The 19,266-nt window shown below is 40.5% G+C and overlaps 1 protein-coding gene across 3 annotated transcripts in view; it reads right to left on the reverse strand.

Annotated features, from left to right (window-relative positions):
• TSHZ2 (teashirt zinc finger homeobox 2) overlaps nt 1–19,266 on the reverse strand; it is a 228,119-nt gene that overhangs the window by 49,998 nt on the left and 158,855 nt on the right. The gene's annotated exons all lie outside the window — the stretch shown is intronic.

The following is a 19,266-nucleotide window of genomic DNA, read 5'->3' on the forward strand; positions in this document are numbered from 1 at the left end:
TTCTTGAGAAATAACATTTTAATACCAAATTCTGATGTTCCATATGTTGGAAGTGAGCTTACCAATTATTACTGTTTTATTAGATTTAGTTGCCTCTTTGATCTTTTGCAACACTGTGCACTCAATATCTTTTTCTCTGATCCAGATGTTCAGAGTTTCACCCTGCTAATATAGTTGTAGTCCTATTACTTGGAATTTCTGTACTTTTGATCTCACTGGTAGAGACAGAGACATAATTACAGTAACAGATCAGGCTGCCTGCCAGTATCAATGGTAAATAACACTGAATGACTCACAGTTTCACAGCTATAATGTGGTTTACACATTTTGGTATGCAGCTGCCCAGCAGACTTAGCCAGAATCTACACACAAGTGCCGATCTGCGAGTTAATCGGTGTTGGCCCTTCCTCCAGCAAAGAACTGAAATCAAGACAGGAAAAACTTTATTGCAAAATCAGTTTCCTTTTCAACAGATAAATAAATAAACCCCTTGAGAACCGAATTCAGGCCCAGTGTAGAGGGATGTGATTCCTTAGCATCAATAAATCCAGTTAGCGTTTGAACAGGATAGGGCTCAGCCTTCCATTCGTCTGTCAGAAGCGGGACGAGGGTCGCTCATTCTTCTACGCTCGCATTCAGCGTGTGTGGGAAGCACGGCCGTGGGGCTGCAGAGTGCCGGGGTCCTGGCTGGGTCCAGCCCATGGCCAGAGGGAACCATTTGGAGCTAGAGCTGTGTGTTTTAACCACCGGCCCGTGCCTGCTGCTACAGTACTTTTCAAGTCCGCCTTTGCGCCTTTCTGCAGATCCCATTGAACATGAGCCCTTCTTGAACCCATTTCTCAGATCACGGACTAAACAAAAACCCGTCAGGCCACGTGTTGACATGCCAGTACAGTATATACACGGGTCATAGCCCTGGCTGTGAGAATCGCCAGCTCTCTGCTTTCTGGACTTGTTTTCCCTTTCTCCTTAAGCATCTATTGTTTGCTCAATGTAGCTTAAATACTGATAAAAAATGACATGGGACTTTTATCAAAAAGTCCTTTTGAAATCTAAACTATTCCACCAACTCCTAAAGAAAAAGAACATACATGTCTTAACTCCTTAAAAGAAATCTGCAGCAAGATGAAATACTAAAACAAAAAAAAAAATCAAGACTGTATGGGACTGGTGTTTATAATATTCATTTCAACAATGTTGCCAATTAAATATTATTATGATCTCTAAAGCGAGATGCTATCTCTGCTTTTCCCAAAGCAGCAAAAACGCACATGCTACTGCAGTTCAAGGAACTCTAAGTTTCTGACCAGCAACAGCTTTATCGTAACATGCAAAGATAACTCAAATCCACACTTCAGGCCCTACGAGATCCCTGTGAGCGTCAGGAAGGATTTTTTTTTCTGATACAGAACCCTGTATAATAAGCCAGGTATATTATGAGAGTAGGAAGAAGCTGTCACATCGAACAACAGACACAGGTCACCCGATACAGAAGTCTTGTGGAGCAATTGAAAAATTCAATATTTCCCTATGAGATTTATTGCACACCTGCGTGTTCCCACAGGCACGCCCTCCTGTTCTGCATTGTGAGATGTAGTTAATGTATTTTACACGATTAGGAGGACTATTAAACCTTTCCTACAATGCTTGAATGAGGGCATAGTCATATATGCACAATCCATAAATTATTTATATATATCTATACTGATAGTTTGTGTGTATGTTATAAAATGCACATATTGGATATTAAACACACACATCTATAAGCAAGTAATAGAGAAAGTTTGATGAAGCAACCTAATAAGTACATTACATTTTGTGATATATCTTACAACCCCATTTCACTGCACTTTTCATTTTGCTGATGTAATGACCAGGTTAATTAAAACGGGTCCAAAAACCCCGGGTGCTTGCCAAAGGGCAGAAGCGTAGCGAGAGCTGCCCTTGCTGGCACTGCTCTGCTACTCGGTGGCCCGACTTCCTACAGAACAGCAGCAGCAAAGGGAGAAGTTTTCCTTCCAAGAGATTCACAAGCACAATAAGATATTTACAGTATTTATCGCAGAGATCAAACCTACACACAGATGTCACATTTCTTGAATTCCATCAGTAGATCAGACAAGCAGTCTCTGGAAAGAGGACATTGCAGCCAGAAAGTTCAGAGCATGCAGGCGTTGGAGGGCCATTCCCGCTCCGTTTTCTGTCGTGCACCCTGAGCCTTTGTTGTCTCCGCAATGCTGATAAATCAATCCATCAAAAAATTTCCTCAGTGAAACTCAATCAAGAAAGGTCATGTCAGCGGGAGAGGAACAGATTAAATTAGCATCAAATTAGACATGGAAAGTGAGTTCTGTCAAAATCATCACAGCGCTCAGCACAATTAGAATATGTTAATTATGCATTTCATTAAGGTAGTGCTCTTTGAATGCGAGATGAAATGTCAGTGGTGTAGGCATCCGAAAAAAGGAAGATTGCCAGGCACAACTTTCTCTAGACAATGTGTGACACCTTCATTAACATCAAGAATCACAAGTCTGTCTTGACTTTTTTGTAAAGTATTAAACCGTTAACTGTTTGCTGGCACTTGGAGGAGGGAGAGCCATCCCCGGCCCCCTCTCCCTCAGCTCCCCACCGGCCTTCTTGCCCTGACAGAAGCCCTGGGTGTCCGGTGGGTGCTGCAAAGGTAGCTGCGATTTAATGAGTCCTTGCTGGATGTGCTGAGGATGACGTGGCTGCCCTAGGGGTACCGCTCTGGTGGGGGGCCACGTGGCTCAGCCTCTGTTGGGAACAGGGGGTAAGATAAGGAAAGGTGGAGGGAGGGATGGAAGGAGGGGAAAGGGTGGAACAATTTTATTTTGCCTCTGGTTGCAAGATATAATCAAACTAAAGGGGAATGCGAGAGAGAGAAGGGGGGGGGAAAGTGGAGAGATTTGAAAACCTACATTTGACAAACCCTAATTTGGAAAATTATTTTGTATATCAAACATCTTTGATTCCTAATGATGAGCTGTTTTTCAAAGAGAAAAATGATCCCTGGTGAGCTTGGGAGGGAACTGTAGCTTCATAAAATACTACTCATAGGCTTTATTAGATGCACTATCAGATATTAAGTCCAGGGAGCATTAAGAAAAATTACATACTTTCTAGAAACATGAGAAAACCTGCCAACTTCTAGTGACTTGGTTCGAGCCTCCTGTGCTCTCCTGGGGCCCATTGGTGGGGGACAGAGTTACAGACAGTCAAGCTTTCTATTGATCACCTCAATTGTTTTTACGTGCCTAAACCGAGGATATCAAAACCAGTAGCTTTGACACTGCATGTTCGTTGGCTCTGAAAGGAAAAAGCAGTGGCTTGCAGAGCTCGTCTGCACTGAGACAGTGGTTTAAGATCAGCTATGTGGCTCTGAGAAGTTCTTGTCCTCTGTTGCACCTTATTTCCACAACCCAGCAAGTGTGTGTTGTCCTACTGCCACGGAGAGCAACTGAGACAAAAAGAGACTGTGCAGAACAGAAGTCTACAAACTGTGTAGCAATATCCAAGACTTCAGTTTTAAGCCACATAGGAAAGTTAAAAAGACCCCTCACTTTGTATGTGTAAATTTACTTTCTGGCACCTCTCACCTTTCTTTTCGTTATTTAAAAGGATGCTGTGAAAATTGCCGTGTTGCGATATTTTCTAGTTATAGAACAATAACCTGAATCTAATGAGCTGTGCAGCCCGAAATATTGCCCAACAGAAAAGCGTGATGTATTAAATAAATTTTGTCTATACAAAGATGCTGTGTACATAGTACGCGGCACATGTAAATGGGTGTGCAAACACGTGCAGTTATTGATACAGACACAAAACAGGCAGTTGTTTGTGCACTTGAGTATTTGTAGGAACAGTCACACATTGTACACGAACGTTGCCATGTCTAACCTGTCCCTTGGCTATTTGTTTCTCTCCCTGGCTACAAACTTCAGTTGACTGATGGTACTGAAAGCACCATAAGACTGACAAAGATGTTAATGCGAACAAGAGAAAATTCAGCATGTTTCTAATGAGCTTTTCTTTGGTTTATTGCAGCTTTTGTAAATCCTATCTGAGAATTCAGAGTTGCCAAATCTCCTCCCCAAAGATACATACTGTAGCTTCCAATGCCCTCAGGACTCCATTTTAATATAACAGGTTTCAATATAGTCAAAAAATGCCAGCAAGTGAGTAGGAGCCAGAGTCTACTTCAGCACACTTGGCTGGCCTTACAACTTTCTGAAATCTGTTTTCACTGGAGCTAGAAAAAAGAGATTTTTATCATTTGAAAGAAAAACTCAAGTCCCAGAGCAAACAAGCTTTAAGATTATGTTAGTTCTGCTCACTAGCTCAGAGACAAGAGGACTAAAGATGAACTGACAAGGAATTTAGTCCTCTCGAACACAGCAGCGTGCGTGCGCAGAGCACCGTCTCAGCCCCTGAGCAGCAGCATCGATGCCCACTTTGAAACTACAAAGAGGAACTACTTCAGTGTAATGAATTTCTTCCATCATCAGTGACCTAAGGTGCCCATTGCTGCTGTATGCATAGGTGATGCCTCTGCCTGCGGAGCTCACTGAACAATGAGGCATTTTCTCCTTTCACCCTCAACCTCGCCTCAGCCCACCTTGTCCACAGCTACCTCTATATTTTTAAAAACCTAAAGAAAATTCATGGCATGAGACAGAAAATTGACTCTGCCCTAATGACAGCTACCCGGTAACAGTATCTCTCGGATTCCTCTATGTGGCTGGGCTTAACAGTTTAATAACTACAGGCCAAATCTAGTTATGATACAGTTTCACTGAAGACTGATATGAGTTCTGGAATAAATATGATCCAAGTAGAGCTATGCATATGTTTCATTCAGTGTACAAATTGTTATCATTACCATGCATTTTGAACTCAAAAAGAAATAAAAGTTAAGCTCATGAAAATGAAACAGCATCCACTTTAATTTCTATGAATTGTGCTGCTTGTTTTGAAACTAAATGTATAGGATAAGTTTAAATAGCTAAAAACTTTTCTTCAAAATGAGAATTTAGTCTTAATTTCAGAAAACATCATAATGAAGGGCTGTGACAGAATACTTTCTGGGGTCTGTGGGTAAACTGTATTTTTCTATCTGCACACTACCGGTCACCAAAATTTTCACTCGCCCTTGGCTTAATGATTCTTTTCTAGTAATAAAGATCTGATCATCTGCTCTGTTTCATCATTTATATGTCAGTATGACTGCTGGGGTTACAGGGCTATAAATTAACATAACTGAATGGTGAATCAAGCTCATTTATTTCTACTCTCCTTCATGACAGGAGGAAAAATACAAAGCTAAAATAAGTTTCTACCATGATCCCTCAAAAAATCAGCTTTCTGCCTTTAATGCACACTGGAATCAGAGTTCCTTTCTGATGAAAATGTAGAATTAAACCCAAAGCTGCCACCTACCCCAGTGAAGGATGATATGTTAATGGATAGTTTTTGCAAGCAAGAGACGGGTCATTTGTATCTTGAGGTGTAGTGGCCACACAAATACAGGTTAGAGCACTGGCAGCATTATGAGAGCAGAGAACCGTATTTTCATCCGGTATTTCTCCATGGTCAGGGTCAGTAGCTGCAAGCCATCTGCCGTGGTGGTCTGCAGCAGCAGGTACCACCAGCCTTCTCAGAGCCCTTACCACGCACTCACAGGCGACAAGGACCCCGTCAGCCTGGTGCCAGCCTCCAGGGGCAGATCAGCCCAGTCCACCACGTGGGCCATCCCGGTATCCATCCTAAAAACTTTTATTCTGAGTTTTCTGATCGGTTCTTTCTTACCCTTCCCCGATGAGGAAAAGCAAGAGCTACTCCTACTGCCTGCTGTATTTCACTATGGCAAAGAAAAACTCTTCTTTGTGCCAAGCACAACAGTGGACACTGTCACTCACAGGGACCTGCAGGTTTCCTGGGAGCCCTGACATGCCATTTGTCTTCCCTCACAGACCACCTAATGATTGCCATGAAAAGCAGAAAGCTAAATATATATCCACAGGTGCCTCACTTGGAGGCTCGAAGTAGGTAGCAGTAAACTGCACCAGAGCATTTGCTTTGTATAGCTTAATTTACTTTATCCCCAACTCGGGAAAATAAGTTTGAATGCCAGACAACATAGAAAATACTTTTCATACTAAAAGGAGATAAGTGAAAGGTATGGAAATTAGTTCTTAGCAGCTGTTTTGTTTTGTTGCATGAACAATTTACCACTTTACAGTTACAAATGTTCATACCTCTTACTGTTAACTTAGAAATTAACTCGGAAGATTAAAATTTGGAAGATCGTCAACATATTTTTTCCTTCATTTTTTAATCTCTAAAAAAAAAGTCAATGAAAATCTGTATTTGTCATTTAAAAGTGCACAGGAAATGCCACATGAATTTAATGTTTTGTTTCATATTACAAGTTTGCTTTCATTATGATTTTAACAACTGCGGGTTTTTTCCTCCAAAACTACATTGAAACCATACTGCCAAACAGAAATGGAAAACCAGACACTTCCAGTAATGTTGTTCTACGACAATATTCATTTGGGCTGAAATTGTATTTTTTTTTTTTTTTAGAAAAATTGATTTTCGAAACGCAATTTCAGATAAATACTAACTTGACTCTTTCAAAATAAACAATGTCTCAAATTTAAGTTCTGTCAGGGAGAAGTCTTTTTAATTTGTTGTGTCCCTGGCAGGAAAATATTATCTCCTCCTCCTCCTTCCAGCCACTACATGGCATTGTACAAAAGGAAGAGAGACATGCCCTCTGCTCTTCGGATTTTACAATCTGGTTATATGTGACATGCATGACAGAGAGAGATGCCGCTGCATGAGTTAGAGGGAGAGATGCGAAGTGTTTAGAAGATCCAGAGAGAGATTTACATGTATGAATAGTTATTTTAAGAAAACATCTCATTCATTTACACAACTGTGGCAGGCCGCTTTAAATTCAGTAAAGTGCTCTGTCCTATGGTGAAATATATGACGGAAGAATTTAAATCAGAACAAACATAATTGGTTAATCAGAGTTTAAGGAAAATCCACTGCTTCTTAACAAGCCCTAGGCTGCTGATTGCCAGAGCCCACGTATCGCCCCGGCGGGTGGCTTAGAAATGCACCTGCAGGAACGGCTTGCACTGCAAAATGCAAGAGCTACCAGTCTCGGTAGCAAAAACAGCCTGGAAATTGCAAATTGGTGAGTGATTTGAAGACATTTCTTATCCCAAAGAGCTCATCATCTAGTGTAATGACAAACCGCATACTGGACAAAGAGCAAGGAGGGCAGTGGCTAACAGTCCGAGTGGGAATGTTGGCATAAATATCTTTCACGCAAGGATCAGAGCAGCCACAGGCGACTCTGTGGACCCACTATCACTCTTAAATGCACAGGGAAAACTCATAAAAAAGCATCAAAAACAGTTGTCAGGTTTTTAGTATCGCACAGACACCACAACTGAAGATGTCCCAACATGCAGCATGGTACTGAGAACAAATGTCAATACTGAATCCAGTTGGCAAACAGAGCCATGGGTGACATTTATCAGTCGCACCCAATAGGATTCACCAAAACAATTGTCTTTACATTTGTAAACCATGTCCTTGGTCAAAGCCAACCTCTACTCTCTGCTGCAGCTTCCTTTATCAGCGCAAAAATCCAAAGGCCTCAGCACAACAGCAGTAATTGTGGATGCAGGTAAAGGATATTATTGTAGGGAAGGAAGTCTCTTAAGTTGCTTTATTAAATGCAGGACTTGGAATAGATCTCCTCATTTCAGACCTTGACCACAGCAAGTCGGAGCAGACCAGAGCAGACTTCAGGAGAACAATTACTTCCGCGGCGCTTTCATGCTACATTATCACATGTCTCTCTACTCACAAAAGCAACTTCTTTTCACAACAACGCCGGAGCAAATTGCTATGCCTTTGTTGCCAGGCAAAGCCTCTGCAGTATTTTCTCCCTTGCCAGTCCCCCCAGTCTCCAGTCTGCTGGGGTATGAGGATGTACTCTGAAATCAAGAGCAACTTTTCTCAACGCCAGTCTACAAATAGCCCAGAGTTCACGGCACTCCGAACCGCTGTAGATGCTTGTTTCTTTGAGCCATGTTTCTGTTTGGATACACAAAAGAGGCTTTAAAGTTTCTCATGCAGCTATTCAATCCCCTCTGTGAGGAGAACATTCCTGTTAATTAATTATTTTGTCAATCCCTTCTCTTACAGAAGTGCTGGCAAGGTTTGGATGGTGATGCAGGACACTGGAGCTCTCTCGATTGTTTTTCTTGTTTGAAAACTTCTTTCTTTTTTTCTTTTGCAGTGGAAATTAGATTTTTAACTAGGCAATCTTTCAGTAGAAATGTATCTGTTTGCTATAGAAGTTTTTACTTTTCATCAAAAAGGCCCCAAACATTCAAATCTCAAGAGACTGGTGTTGAGAAAAAAAAAAATGTTCTCTGAGAAATAAAATATTGGAAATTCTAAGCATTTTTTTTAAGAAAGGAACACAGAAATTAAAGTAATTTTTAAATAAATGAAACAAAAGCTCAAAACAGACAAGAAAAAATACTTAACTACCTGACAAGAGAGTAAATATCAGCATATTCACATACTGAGCTAGTTTAAAGATAAGAAAAGGGCATTGTACAGACTGAAAATGTATAGGATCATTTGGTTGCCTAGTTGAACAAACCACCTACTCTCATCCATTAATAACCTTATATGACACAAGCACACTAACTAATGTCCATATAAGTGAGTCAGCTTGCTTTGTCATGCACAAACATGCAAATGCCCGCTCAGATATGCACACATATGTAAGTACACCAAATAAACCACTTCTAAACTATGGCTTTGCAATAAAATTTCCCTACAATCTAGCTTGATTTTATATATATGCCTTAAAAGGGCAGTTAATCCTGTTTTGAAGAAAAGAAAGCACTCAGGAGTGCACTTGAGAAACTGTTGCGAGCTTCCATCACCTTCACAACTAGGAACTGCATCTTATTTTAATATAATGTTATTATTTTACTGCTAAATTTGATCAATATAAATATCCAGCTAAATATGCTTTCTCAGCTAGACTAAGAAGCTGGCTCTCGTGTAGAGATGCCTACGCACAGCAATCAAAGCATCTCTCAGTATTTTTGATAAGCTGAATATGTCAAGTTCTTTAAACTTCACAGCACAAGTGTGGATTTCCAGCCTTCGGGTAGTTTCTGCTGGCCTCCTCTAAATTTTCTTTAGAATATTTCCACATGCTCTTGAAACAGGGACATCTCACAGTGTGACCCAATTAAAGCCGCACATAAGAATAAATGCCTCTCCTGTTATTTGCTTTAATTTGCTTTCTTTTTTGTTTGTCTAGTTAATTTATTATTGGTTTTATTTATACAGAATAGTTTTTTCTCCCCATAGCACTGCACTATGAACTTGGTTGAGGCGATTACCTATATATGTACCTATTCCAAGCCACAAGTAGATACAGCCCACATCTATAACCTACATTCTTTGCTCCTGCAGAGTTTTCTTTATATCTGACTGTATGAAAATGAATTCCGTTGGACTGAAACCCCTTAACCTGCAGATTCATTCTGCTCCTACGAAGCAACTTTTTCTCCTCATTATTCACTGCTCCATCAAGTCCTGTGTCACCTTGCAGCCTTTACCGAATATATTTTAGATCATTGCTTGGATCATTGGTACAAATATTACAGAGCCAATACAACATAGAGAGAAGAAGCATTTGAGTGCTTCCTTCTATTAACAATACACTGAAAGATCCATTGGTGAATCAGTATTTAAAACATCTAACATATTCAAATACCTAACGAGGCAAAACATCATGTGGAGTAAGGCAAATGCCCTGGAGAAATCCGGGCATATTATATCCTTCCAGTTACCTTTATCAAGCTGATATGTAATCCTGTCAAAAAGACAGCACGTTTATTTGACAAGATTTATAATTCTTGAAACCCTGCTGCCTGTCATTAACTGTGTTTCACCCTCTAATTCTTTGTTAATAGAGTTCTGGGTTAATCATTATGTTTTGCTCGGAATCAAGATCAGAGCAAGTGGTCTGTTGTTTCCGGAGCCAACCCTCTAACCTTTTTAAAATACAGGTTACAGGTTGATAATCTCTAAGGGACATTTATGATCTCTACAAAAATGATTTCACGTAGTAAACCATTAAAAGTGAAATCTTGGTCCTACTAAAGTAGATGGTAAAACTCTGATTGGCTTCAGTGTTGACAGAAAGACTTCATTAAAACGTGGAAAGCTAAAAAAAATAGCTGCAAATACAAATACTAAATTTAGGTTAAAACTAAAAAAGAACACTAAATGGTAAGTGTTTATTTGCCTCAAGATCTTTCCAGCTGTGAAATAAAATGTCAAAATTTTTGTGGAAAGCAGAAAAAAATAATTGAAAAATCAAATTTCTCACAGTGAAACACTGGGAAATTTTAAACCAGCACAATTCATACTACTAAGCACTGCTAGTGCAGGTCTTGTTTGAATAGCCTTGCAGTTATCTCAGTGTATCCCATACAGCCACAGCAATCTGTAGAGATCAAGTTTATACCAGATAGGAGTCAACTATCAAAATGATTCCCCTTTTAACTTCTCAACAGCATTGTGAGTTAACTATAATCTTCAAGGTAAGCAAATGATGCGATTGATACAGGAACGTTATCTGATCAGGCATGGAAGGAAAGGCACTTTCTGAGTAAGTGGAGATGGCCTTCAAAATTATCTTAGTTTCGTAGAAAATCATATTACTGCCTCGTTTTGTACGCTTAATGCTTACCTCCTTAATACCTAAGGGGTATTTGGTCCTCTATAGCTCTGGGTCTTACCAATCCAGATTGAAGCCCCATTTCCCAAGAGTTTTTGCACATGGGTAGTGTTTGTCATCAGATAAAACTCAACCATAACAGCCATTCCAGGCTTACTGCATCACAATAGAAGGTAATTTGGAGCGCAACAAAAAAAAGATAGTACTTATTTTTAACACTAGTCTACATACAAGAAATGGGGAAAAGTGGGAGTCTGAAGTGGTTACTCAAGAGAAATTAAAATAGTTTGAATGATAGTTTTAAACACGTTACGCACATGGTCTGGCTTTCTCAGTTTTGTCCTGTCTGTTCGAACTGCTCAAGCATCACACCGGAGATACATGACATCTACAGAAATTTGCTTAAATATATATATATAAAAAGACATATCTACACATATGTATGTATCTACATATACATACACAAATGTTTTTTGTTGCGGATTTTAGTTAGATAGCACCAGGATCACCTTCAAAATATCTCTACAGAAAAACATCTGCACTTGCTATTCCAGATACAGACACCTGAGAGAGCATAAACTCCCCTGAATAGATGTATTGTTTTAACATTTATTTCTTCACCTCCTCAAAATGCCTGCTCATCTGGATTTACAATACATTACCAGCTGTGCGGTATTTTGTGTGCGCGCGCGTGGTTCTCCTCCACTACACCAGAGCAGATTAGTGCTCATTCGCCTCTCTTCCTTGCTTCTCTTCAGATCGTTACACATGACAAAACAACTGTCCTAATTACAGCAAGTGTTCCCAGCTCTGTCACCGTGACAATTACTGCAATGAGGGCTCAATATCTGCAGCAGACAGTAAAGTATTACTGTAGTTGTGTTTGATAGTGCTCAATTGTCCCCTGGAGAATTCTTTGGAGCAGTTTTTTTTTCCATGGGGGTAAGTAGTCCCCCCTTACTCTGCCCACGGTGCACTTGCTAACAGGGTTCAAAAGTTTAAAGCAGGAGGATGACCAAAGATGTACTGCAGGAAACACAGAAGTTTGGTTTTAAAGGAGAGGACCATTTGCAGATATGGGTTTTTTTGGGTTTGGTTTTTTTTTTAAACAGTGTAGGAAAGGAGAAAATGGATAGTGGCCCGGGTGGTTGTAAACTGACCCTCTTTCCGAGGCTGCAATAATCTCTACAGTAGTAGGAGACATTTTTGAGATAGTTCCCTCCTTTCTGTACTTTGTATTTGCAGGCTGATAAGCTGATATTGCTCCAGACAGGGCAAAAGACACAGACCCACACGTACCAAGCCCCTTTCCCCCCTGAAACTGCATCCTTGTTAGCATCTCTCTCGGGAAGCCTGGTAGCCCTTGTGCCCGCAGCACCGACTCTCGCCTTCCTTTAGCATTTCTTATTTGTTTGTTCACATGAACTGATACATTCAGACTCTCCAGCCCATCTTAAGGGATGGTCCCATTTGTGACAGCTCACTCTCCACTTGCGTTGAGCACCTTTAACCCCACTTGCCTCCCCTGTCAGCCTCTGCAATCTCAGCTAATCAGACAAGGGATTTTAGCTGTTTCCAAAGGCAATATCATGACCTACACCACATTCACTTTATCCTGAGTGATGAAGGTGATGTTCTCTGCATTTATAGTTCATTATGTTCCTGAAGTTGATTCATTCCCAAGTTCTCCTTGTAAAACCCATAAACAATGCAGAACCAGGACCTGTGTAGCTATCTCATTTGACCAGAAGCAGGAACACAAGGTCCTAATACTGAATATTGATCACGGAAGACTAATGCTGCCACAGTTAACTTGGCATGAACTGACTGGTGTACTTAAAGTCTGGATTTCTAATTTTCCTTGGCCAGGAATAAAGCGATATCTTATTTATCAGATAACATCTTTATTATAAGCATCTTGCACAGCCCTTCCACTTCAGCCTGCATGGGTTTCTTCTGCTCTTGGCATGGATCAATAAAGTCAATATTTCTGACTGCAAAGCTTTCTATGACTTACACATATTTAAAAGGATAAATCCCAATCAACAACTCCTCTGCTTGAACATAACCATTATAATCCTTATCTTTGATCCTTTGGGCTACAGTAAACAGGGTAAGGAAGGAGTACATCTTTCCAGCTTTCAGGACATATTTACGATGACAATAGAAGCTAAACAACGTTGCCTGGATTCACCTGCTGGAATTTCTCCAGCAAAACCAGTGAGTGGTGCTACAGTTTCACAAGCACAAACTGGCCCCCCAATCCTTCTAAACTGGTATTGACCACACTGTTCATCCTCTTATGTACCAAAACGTCCAAATGTCTTGTAGTCAGCTCCTGAACCTCTACAGTCTTGAGACACGTAGCAGGATATTTGTTTCACATATGAGGAAATTGAAGCATATTAGAATAATATCTTCATGAAAATATAATCATCAAAGAAAGCGGAAGAGACCCAGAGCCGCAGCCAGGGGGTTTTCCATTTAGAACAGCTATACTTTCTACCAGATGAGATTAAATTACATAAGTCAAGCTGGGGAGTTGCTTAAGTTATGTTTAGGGAGTTGAGTTTAATCACTATAAGGCTTGTTTTAGTCTTGTGAATTTAGTGTCCTACAACCATCCTTTCCTCAGCATAGGGAGGCCAAATAAGTTCAAAGAAAGCGCATTTCAACAGAACTACTTTTGAGAGTTAAATTGTTGGCCAGCCCTACATTCTACAGATGCAGCTACTCCAGCAAGCCCCACTAATACAGATGCAGCTTGTCCTGCCAAAAGAGTGGGTTTAGCTGTTAAGTTTTTACTAGCTCCCTCAATGAAATAAGCTGTATCAGCAAAATAACCATTTTTTTTTTTTCAGTACAGCTGAATTTATGCTAAAGGTTGTGCCAATATAGAAGTGCTACCAAAAAAAAATGACAGCCTTAACCAAAATTACTATGCTGGCAGAAGATTTTACAGTAGATCTGAATTTAAAGGTGTCTTTGGAAATAAATTAATAGAAGAAAAGTCAAATAGGGAAAAGGAGAAAGGGAAGAAAGTGGAAAGGCAGGGAGAAGGGTGAAAAAAGGATTCCTTTTCGTCCAGTAGTCAAAATGTTCTCTCTGAAGCTATTCCTTTGCTCTAGAAACAGCTAAACAACTTCAAAAGATGTGTTAGTTTTATTGAGAGATCCGATAGATCTTTTGATATAGTGCCATATGTCCCAATTTTGCTCTCATTTACGGTTAGGACTGAATTGTCTAAATTCGGAGAAGCTCCTTCATAGGAAAGCAACACGAGAAAAGGATCAGGCTCTAATTCTCAGCAAATCCTTAATCAGAGCTTAAAACCGAGGTTAGTATTTGTCAAAAAGGGCTGAAAGGGAGAGCTCAGGAAAGTCTCCTGGTTTTGGTTTGCAGAATGCAGTCAAGAGACAAGCACTTCTTCACTTGGCTCCTCTGTTTAACTAAAGAAAGTCTAGCAAAAAGCTTGAAAGGAACAAAAGTGCAGTGACTGCAACTGTGATTAATTTTGCTCTTTTTTCCTTTTTCTTTTAAGTGTCTCTATTTTGCATAGAGTTTACACATTTTTACTTGGGGAAACTTTCTCTTCTGAAGGGAGCTTACAAAATGGCCTGTGATAAAGCTATTTCACACATATTACACTGGCACTTTCTATACTATGCCAGTATCAGCATCTTAACAGTGGGGCATCTCTTTGCTATTTGCATTTATAGCAGACTTCTGAAGATTGAGTTATAAAAAAAGAGGCTGCCTTTGACTCATGCTTACTCTAAACTGCTCAACGAGGTAACAGTTTTCAAAACTGCAACCATAAACCAGATACTCCTTTACAAATGGAAAAGAAACACCAGAGAGAAATAAAATCCTATGGACGTGTTGTGCAGAGATTAGTTTTTAATGTGTATATGTAAAGTACCCAGCAAAATGGATGCTTCTGTTGCCTTTGGCCACTACTGTAATATAAACTATTCTAATAATATATCACTCACTATACACAGTCAGAAAACTTCAAACCTGAAAGGAGGGAGTGAAAGCAGTCCATTGTGAATAAGGTCTTGTGAGTGAAAAGCTCTTTTAACCTAATCTCTGTTCTTATTCCCAGTAATGAATTCCACTACTGAAGCTACAGAGAGCAGCCTTATACAAGCAGTAAACGAAGGAGAAATTCTAGTTGATTTTCAACTCTACTGCTCAAGCCTTTCCCTTTCCATTCATTAGAAATTGGCAGATCACAGATCCAATCAAGCAGACTTTGTCGCCAGCCCTATTTTGTCTTAATAGGATGTTATGGTCTCAGAAACATTCCTTATGACATAGAAAAATGTTTTCTCTTTTGTTTAAATACGAAAATGATTGTTGATCATAATGATGTAACCTGATAACGCTCATGTGCTGCGCAGACCGAGTCCCTTTGCAGGACAGTTTGGTCAGATTTTTCTCAGAAATTAATATACAGCAAAGGTGGGCTGCGTTAAATATGAATTTTAACGTCTGTCAGACACAGCCTTGGAAAAACACATCATGTGCAATGGGCTTTACTGCCCACCTTGTAAACGTGTATTGCTTGGGCCAGAGTTAAACAGAAAAAAGGGGCACCCGGCCACAGGCTAAATTGTGCCACTCAGCTCCCTGCCAGAAACTCCTCTGCATTTAGGGCTAAGAGGTGATTTGTGATATCTAAATTGCAGAAGGTATGTAAGGACTTAGCAACGTAAATCAGACTATGCTCAACTTTAAGGAAATGAACATTTTCAATAAACATGATAGACCCTTGCCACATGTTGAATATCAGACAGTTTGCTATGGCTACTCAATAAAAAAAGTGCTTTTATGGAGACCTGTTGCAGATAATGCTTCCTTCTGGCAATGCAAGCACCAATTTCTTCTCCATCCCACAGACGCTGTGTGCCTTTGTGTGTGTTTGCAGATGCACCTCTCCCCAATTTATATTTATTTGCCTTAACAGTGTGGGCAGAAACTGAATCCAGATATTTTGGCTCCTTTAGCTCTGCTTTGCAGCTCTTTTATCTCACTTCTGAACCTCCCTCACAAAGAACTGTGGTGGCGCAGCTACATGACCTAACCCTTACTGAGGCTTCGAGGAGAATTAGGTAAAAAGAGAAACTCTGAAATGGAGGAAGAAATCCAAACCTCACAAAAGGACTTAATTCTGCCTGCTACTTGGATTGCACCTCAGTAATCACAGTGTATTGTTTCAGAGAGGCTCCAACACTGCATCCAAACAATGTTATTTGTAACAAACTATTAATAGACAACAATGTTTGACCCAAAACTTATTAAAATAGACATCATGAATAATATATGTGAAGTGAAAAGTATAAGTGAAATAGTGGATGTAGACAGACTAAAAAAAAGCCTTTAGAAATGCCCCGAAGTAAAATATATATTTTCAAAACTGCAAGTTTTATCCATTTTTTTCCTGAAAGTCACATCCCTCTATGACCTCAGGCTACAACAAATATATTAGACATAGATCATTTCTAAGTGGTTTTGGCCTTTGCTAGGAAAACATCAATTTTTGCCATTTGCAAGTACTTTTTCTGGCCACACACACAAACCTTCTGCCCCACCTTAAAATGTACTCTCGACTTCTTTCCCTGTACTTCAGTGACACACGCTTCCAAAAGAAATCGAGTGCAACACTGCAAGCTACACAGGTATTGGGCCACATGAATTTTGGAAATCAGCATCACCAGGATTACATCCTCCCCATTATCTCAGGCTCATATAAGATGGGCAACTCTGACCCAATGGGATGCCAGCCAGAACGTATCCAAAACCCTTGAAATTGAGGGAGTGTGGTGCCAAGCTAATAAACCCTGCTTTCCATCAGATGTATTACGTAGGGCTCAGTACCATGCCAACACAGCCACCTGTTTTTTCTGTTGGCTTGGAGCTGGAGATGAGAAAGCCTGTCCAAAACACCGCGCAGAACTACCCAAAGAGAAGCCATATCACCTTTTGCAATTAACTCCCGATATGCTCTCAGTTTTTATTAGCAGAAAGATGAATAATCTGGGCAGAACGGCTGAGATCCTGAAAACCACCTACATTAAAATGAACATAAGCAAAGTTCTTAAATACTTTCAAAGACCTGAAAACAGTTCATGCTCACTGATGGACACTGGTTATTGCACCTCCTGCATACTCTGTTTCATCAAATAACTATGGGCATCCTTCTAGACATCAGGTTTTATTATACTGCCCAACATGGCCACGACCTTTCCTTTCTCTCATGCATCTCCCAGTTGAGGATAACAGTGTTTCCTTCTTCCAAATTATATGGCTTCATAGTTTTAGTGGGAAGACAGACAAGTCGCCTTTGAAATTCCTTCTACAATCCAAAACACCAAAAATGAGACCAAGGTCCTTTTATAAACAGAGTCCAAACTTTGCCACCGTAAGAGTAATTTAATAGCCAGTTTTGCCTCAAGACACTGCTGGTTAATTTTCCCCCATCTTAGTTATTTATCAGCTTTTTATTTTTTATGATGCTGCTTTCTATTTTCAGCAATGTATCAATTTAGAAAGAACACAACAAGGAGACACACGTTGCTGGAGAGAAATGTCTGTGGCTGCTTCTCAGGGCTGGAGTATCTCAAAGGTTTCTTCTTTCTGTTGTATGGCTGCTTCCAGCACCTCTAAAGCTGTTCTTGCTGCCTTGGCTATAGCTGTGGCCATTCCAGCCCTAAGTCTTACTTCAGAAACGCTGTTCTGATGTAAGTTATCTCTATAATCAGCATCAGTACAAATCACCTCTGGAATCTTCTGCTCTCAGTGCAACACATTAGTATAATAATGCTATCCTAAAAAAAATCCAACCTAAGGCAAAACCTATATGGCTTTTCAGAACAAATGAGTCAATCGACTTCTTTAAAACTATCAACAATCATGCAGTCAGAAGCAACCCTACAGTAACAGATCAATTGGCTAGATATTAAAAATACCACTACAAAAATAGGCTACTACTGCTCCAAAGTCCCCTATAAGGAAGAAAACAAAACTGAACCTACTGCAAAAGGCCAGCTCAAGGAGAACACAGCAGTCAGAGCTCAGAGCACAGCTTACCAGAGCTCAGTGAGGGCACAAATGCTGTTCTCCATGTGCAGGTGCAGGGAATTTTGCTCAGCCCTAAGAGCTTGCCCATGATAAATAAATTCCCAAACACACCCAGAACCTATAACAGCTGTTCACTGAAACCCAGCATTTTTTGCAGAGTGCTATAAAAGCGTGATAGTGAAAGGCAGAGAAATTCCTAATGGGAGATATTCCTGCTGTAAAGAACTCTCAGGAAGAGTGAAAGTGTGGAAAACAAAACCTTCAAACAGCTAATAAATAAATAAACTAACAAACTATAACCACTTGAAAGTGTCTTTTTAAAGCTTTTAAAATACTGCTGATGAGCTTAAAATGAAAGAAAACAGCATACTTGCAAGTAAAAACACGTTTTTTACAAAAATGTTTGTCTAACAGACAACCTGCTTCTCTAATTAAGCAATTAAGGCTCAGCAAGGCAGACATTATCATCACACAAAGGTCATTTTAAATGAAGAGGAGATGAAAAACACCGTTGTTGGAGAGTTTTATGAATGATCCTCATGATTGGTGGCTGCTGGTTTGAAATGAGCTGAGAATTACTAGATAGTATGTTTGGGTGGATTTTTTTGCTTAAAGTCAGACCTGGGTACATTGGGGTCTGCTCCCTGCACTGGCAGAGCTCCTGCTGGAGTTTGCAATGCCAATTCCTTGATTCTCCTCCATTAAAATGATAATGAACTACACTATGCTAAACCCAGTGAAGCTGTTCTGGCTTTACATCTGTGGAAATTACAGGGAACGAGTGCAGTTATGCTGCTCCATGAGTGCTGGAAGATGCGTATCAGCGCCCCAGGGCTCGCCCCCATGCCAGATCCCCCCTTGCTTTCACCAGTGCTGCACTGCCATGGGGCTGTTTCCCGCTGATCAGCTCCTGTCTGCTGTTTAATCCCCGGAACGGTGAGGTGGCTGAGCTCCCTTCCGCCCAGCGCTGGCCCCATCCACTCTGCACACCAGCAGCATTGCTGGGGAGAAGCCTGGGAGTGTGCTGAGGCTGCACAAACTCAGCACAGCAGTGAATACGCAACCTGGCTCTTTTTGCTGTTACCAGTGTGACCTTAATTTGGCAGCTATGGGGCTTGCCCAGCTCTGCCAGTTCATGCAGCTTGAGTGAGCCCACGACCTCAACAGATTGATGGACCCCCTGGAGCACAGGTTCAGAACACCTAATATGAACCTCTTGGTCCTTGTTGGACTGTCTCTAGCTCAGAAGTTTCCTCTCTTTATTATAGGTGGGGGTACCATAATCTAGATCACCTCTGAGAGAGCCTTGGGCTGACCTGATGTCACTGGTTTCTGCCTCAGAGCGACTGCAGGAGGAT

The sequence above is a fragment of the Cuculus canorus genome, chromosome 16 (assembly GCF_017976375.1).
Source record: "Cuculus canorus isolate bCucCan1 chromosome 16, bCucCan1.pri, whole genome shotgun sequence".
Taxonomy (NCBI): Eukaryota; Metazoa; Chordata; class Aves; order Cuculiformes; family Cuculidae; genus Cuculus; species Cuculus canorus.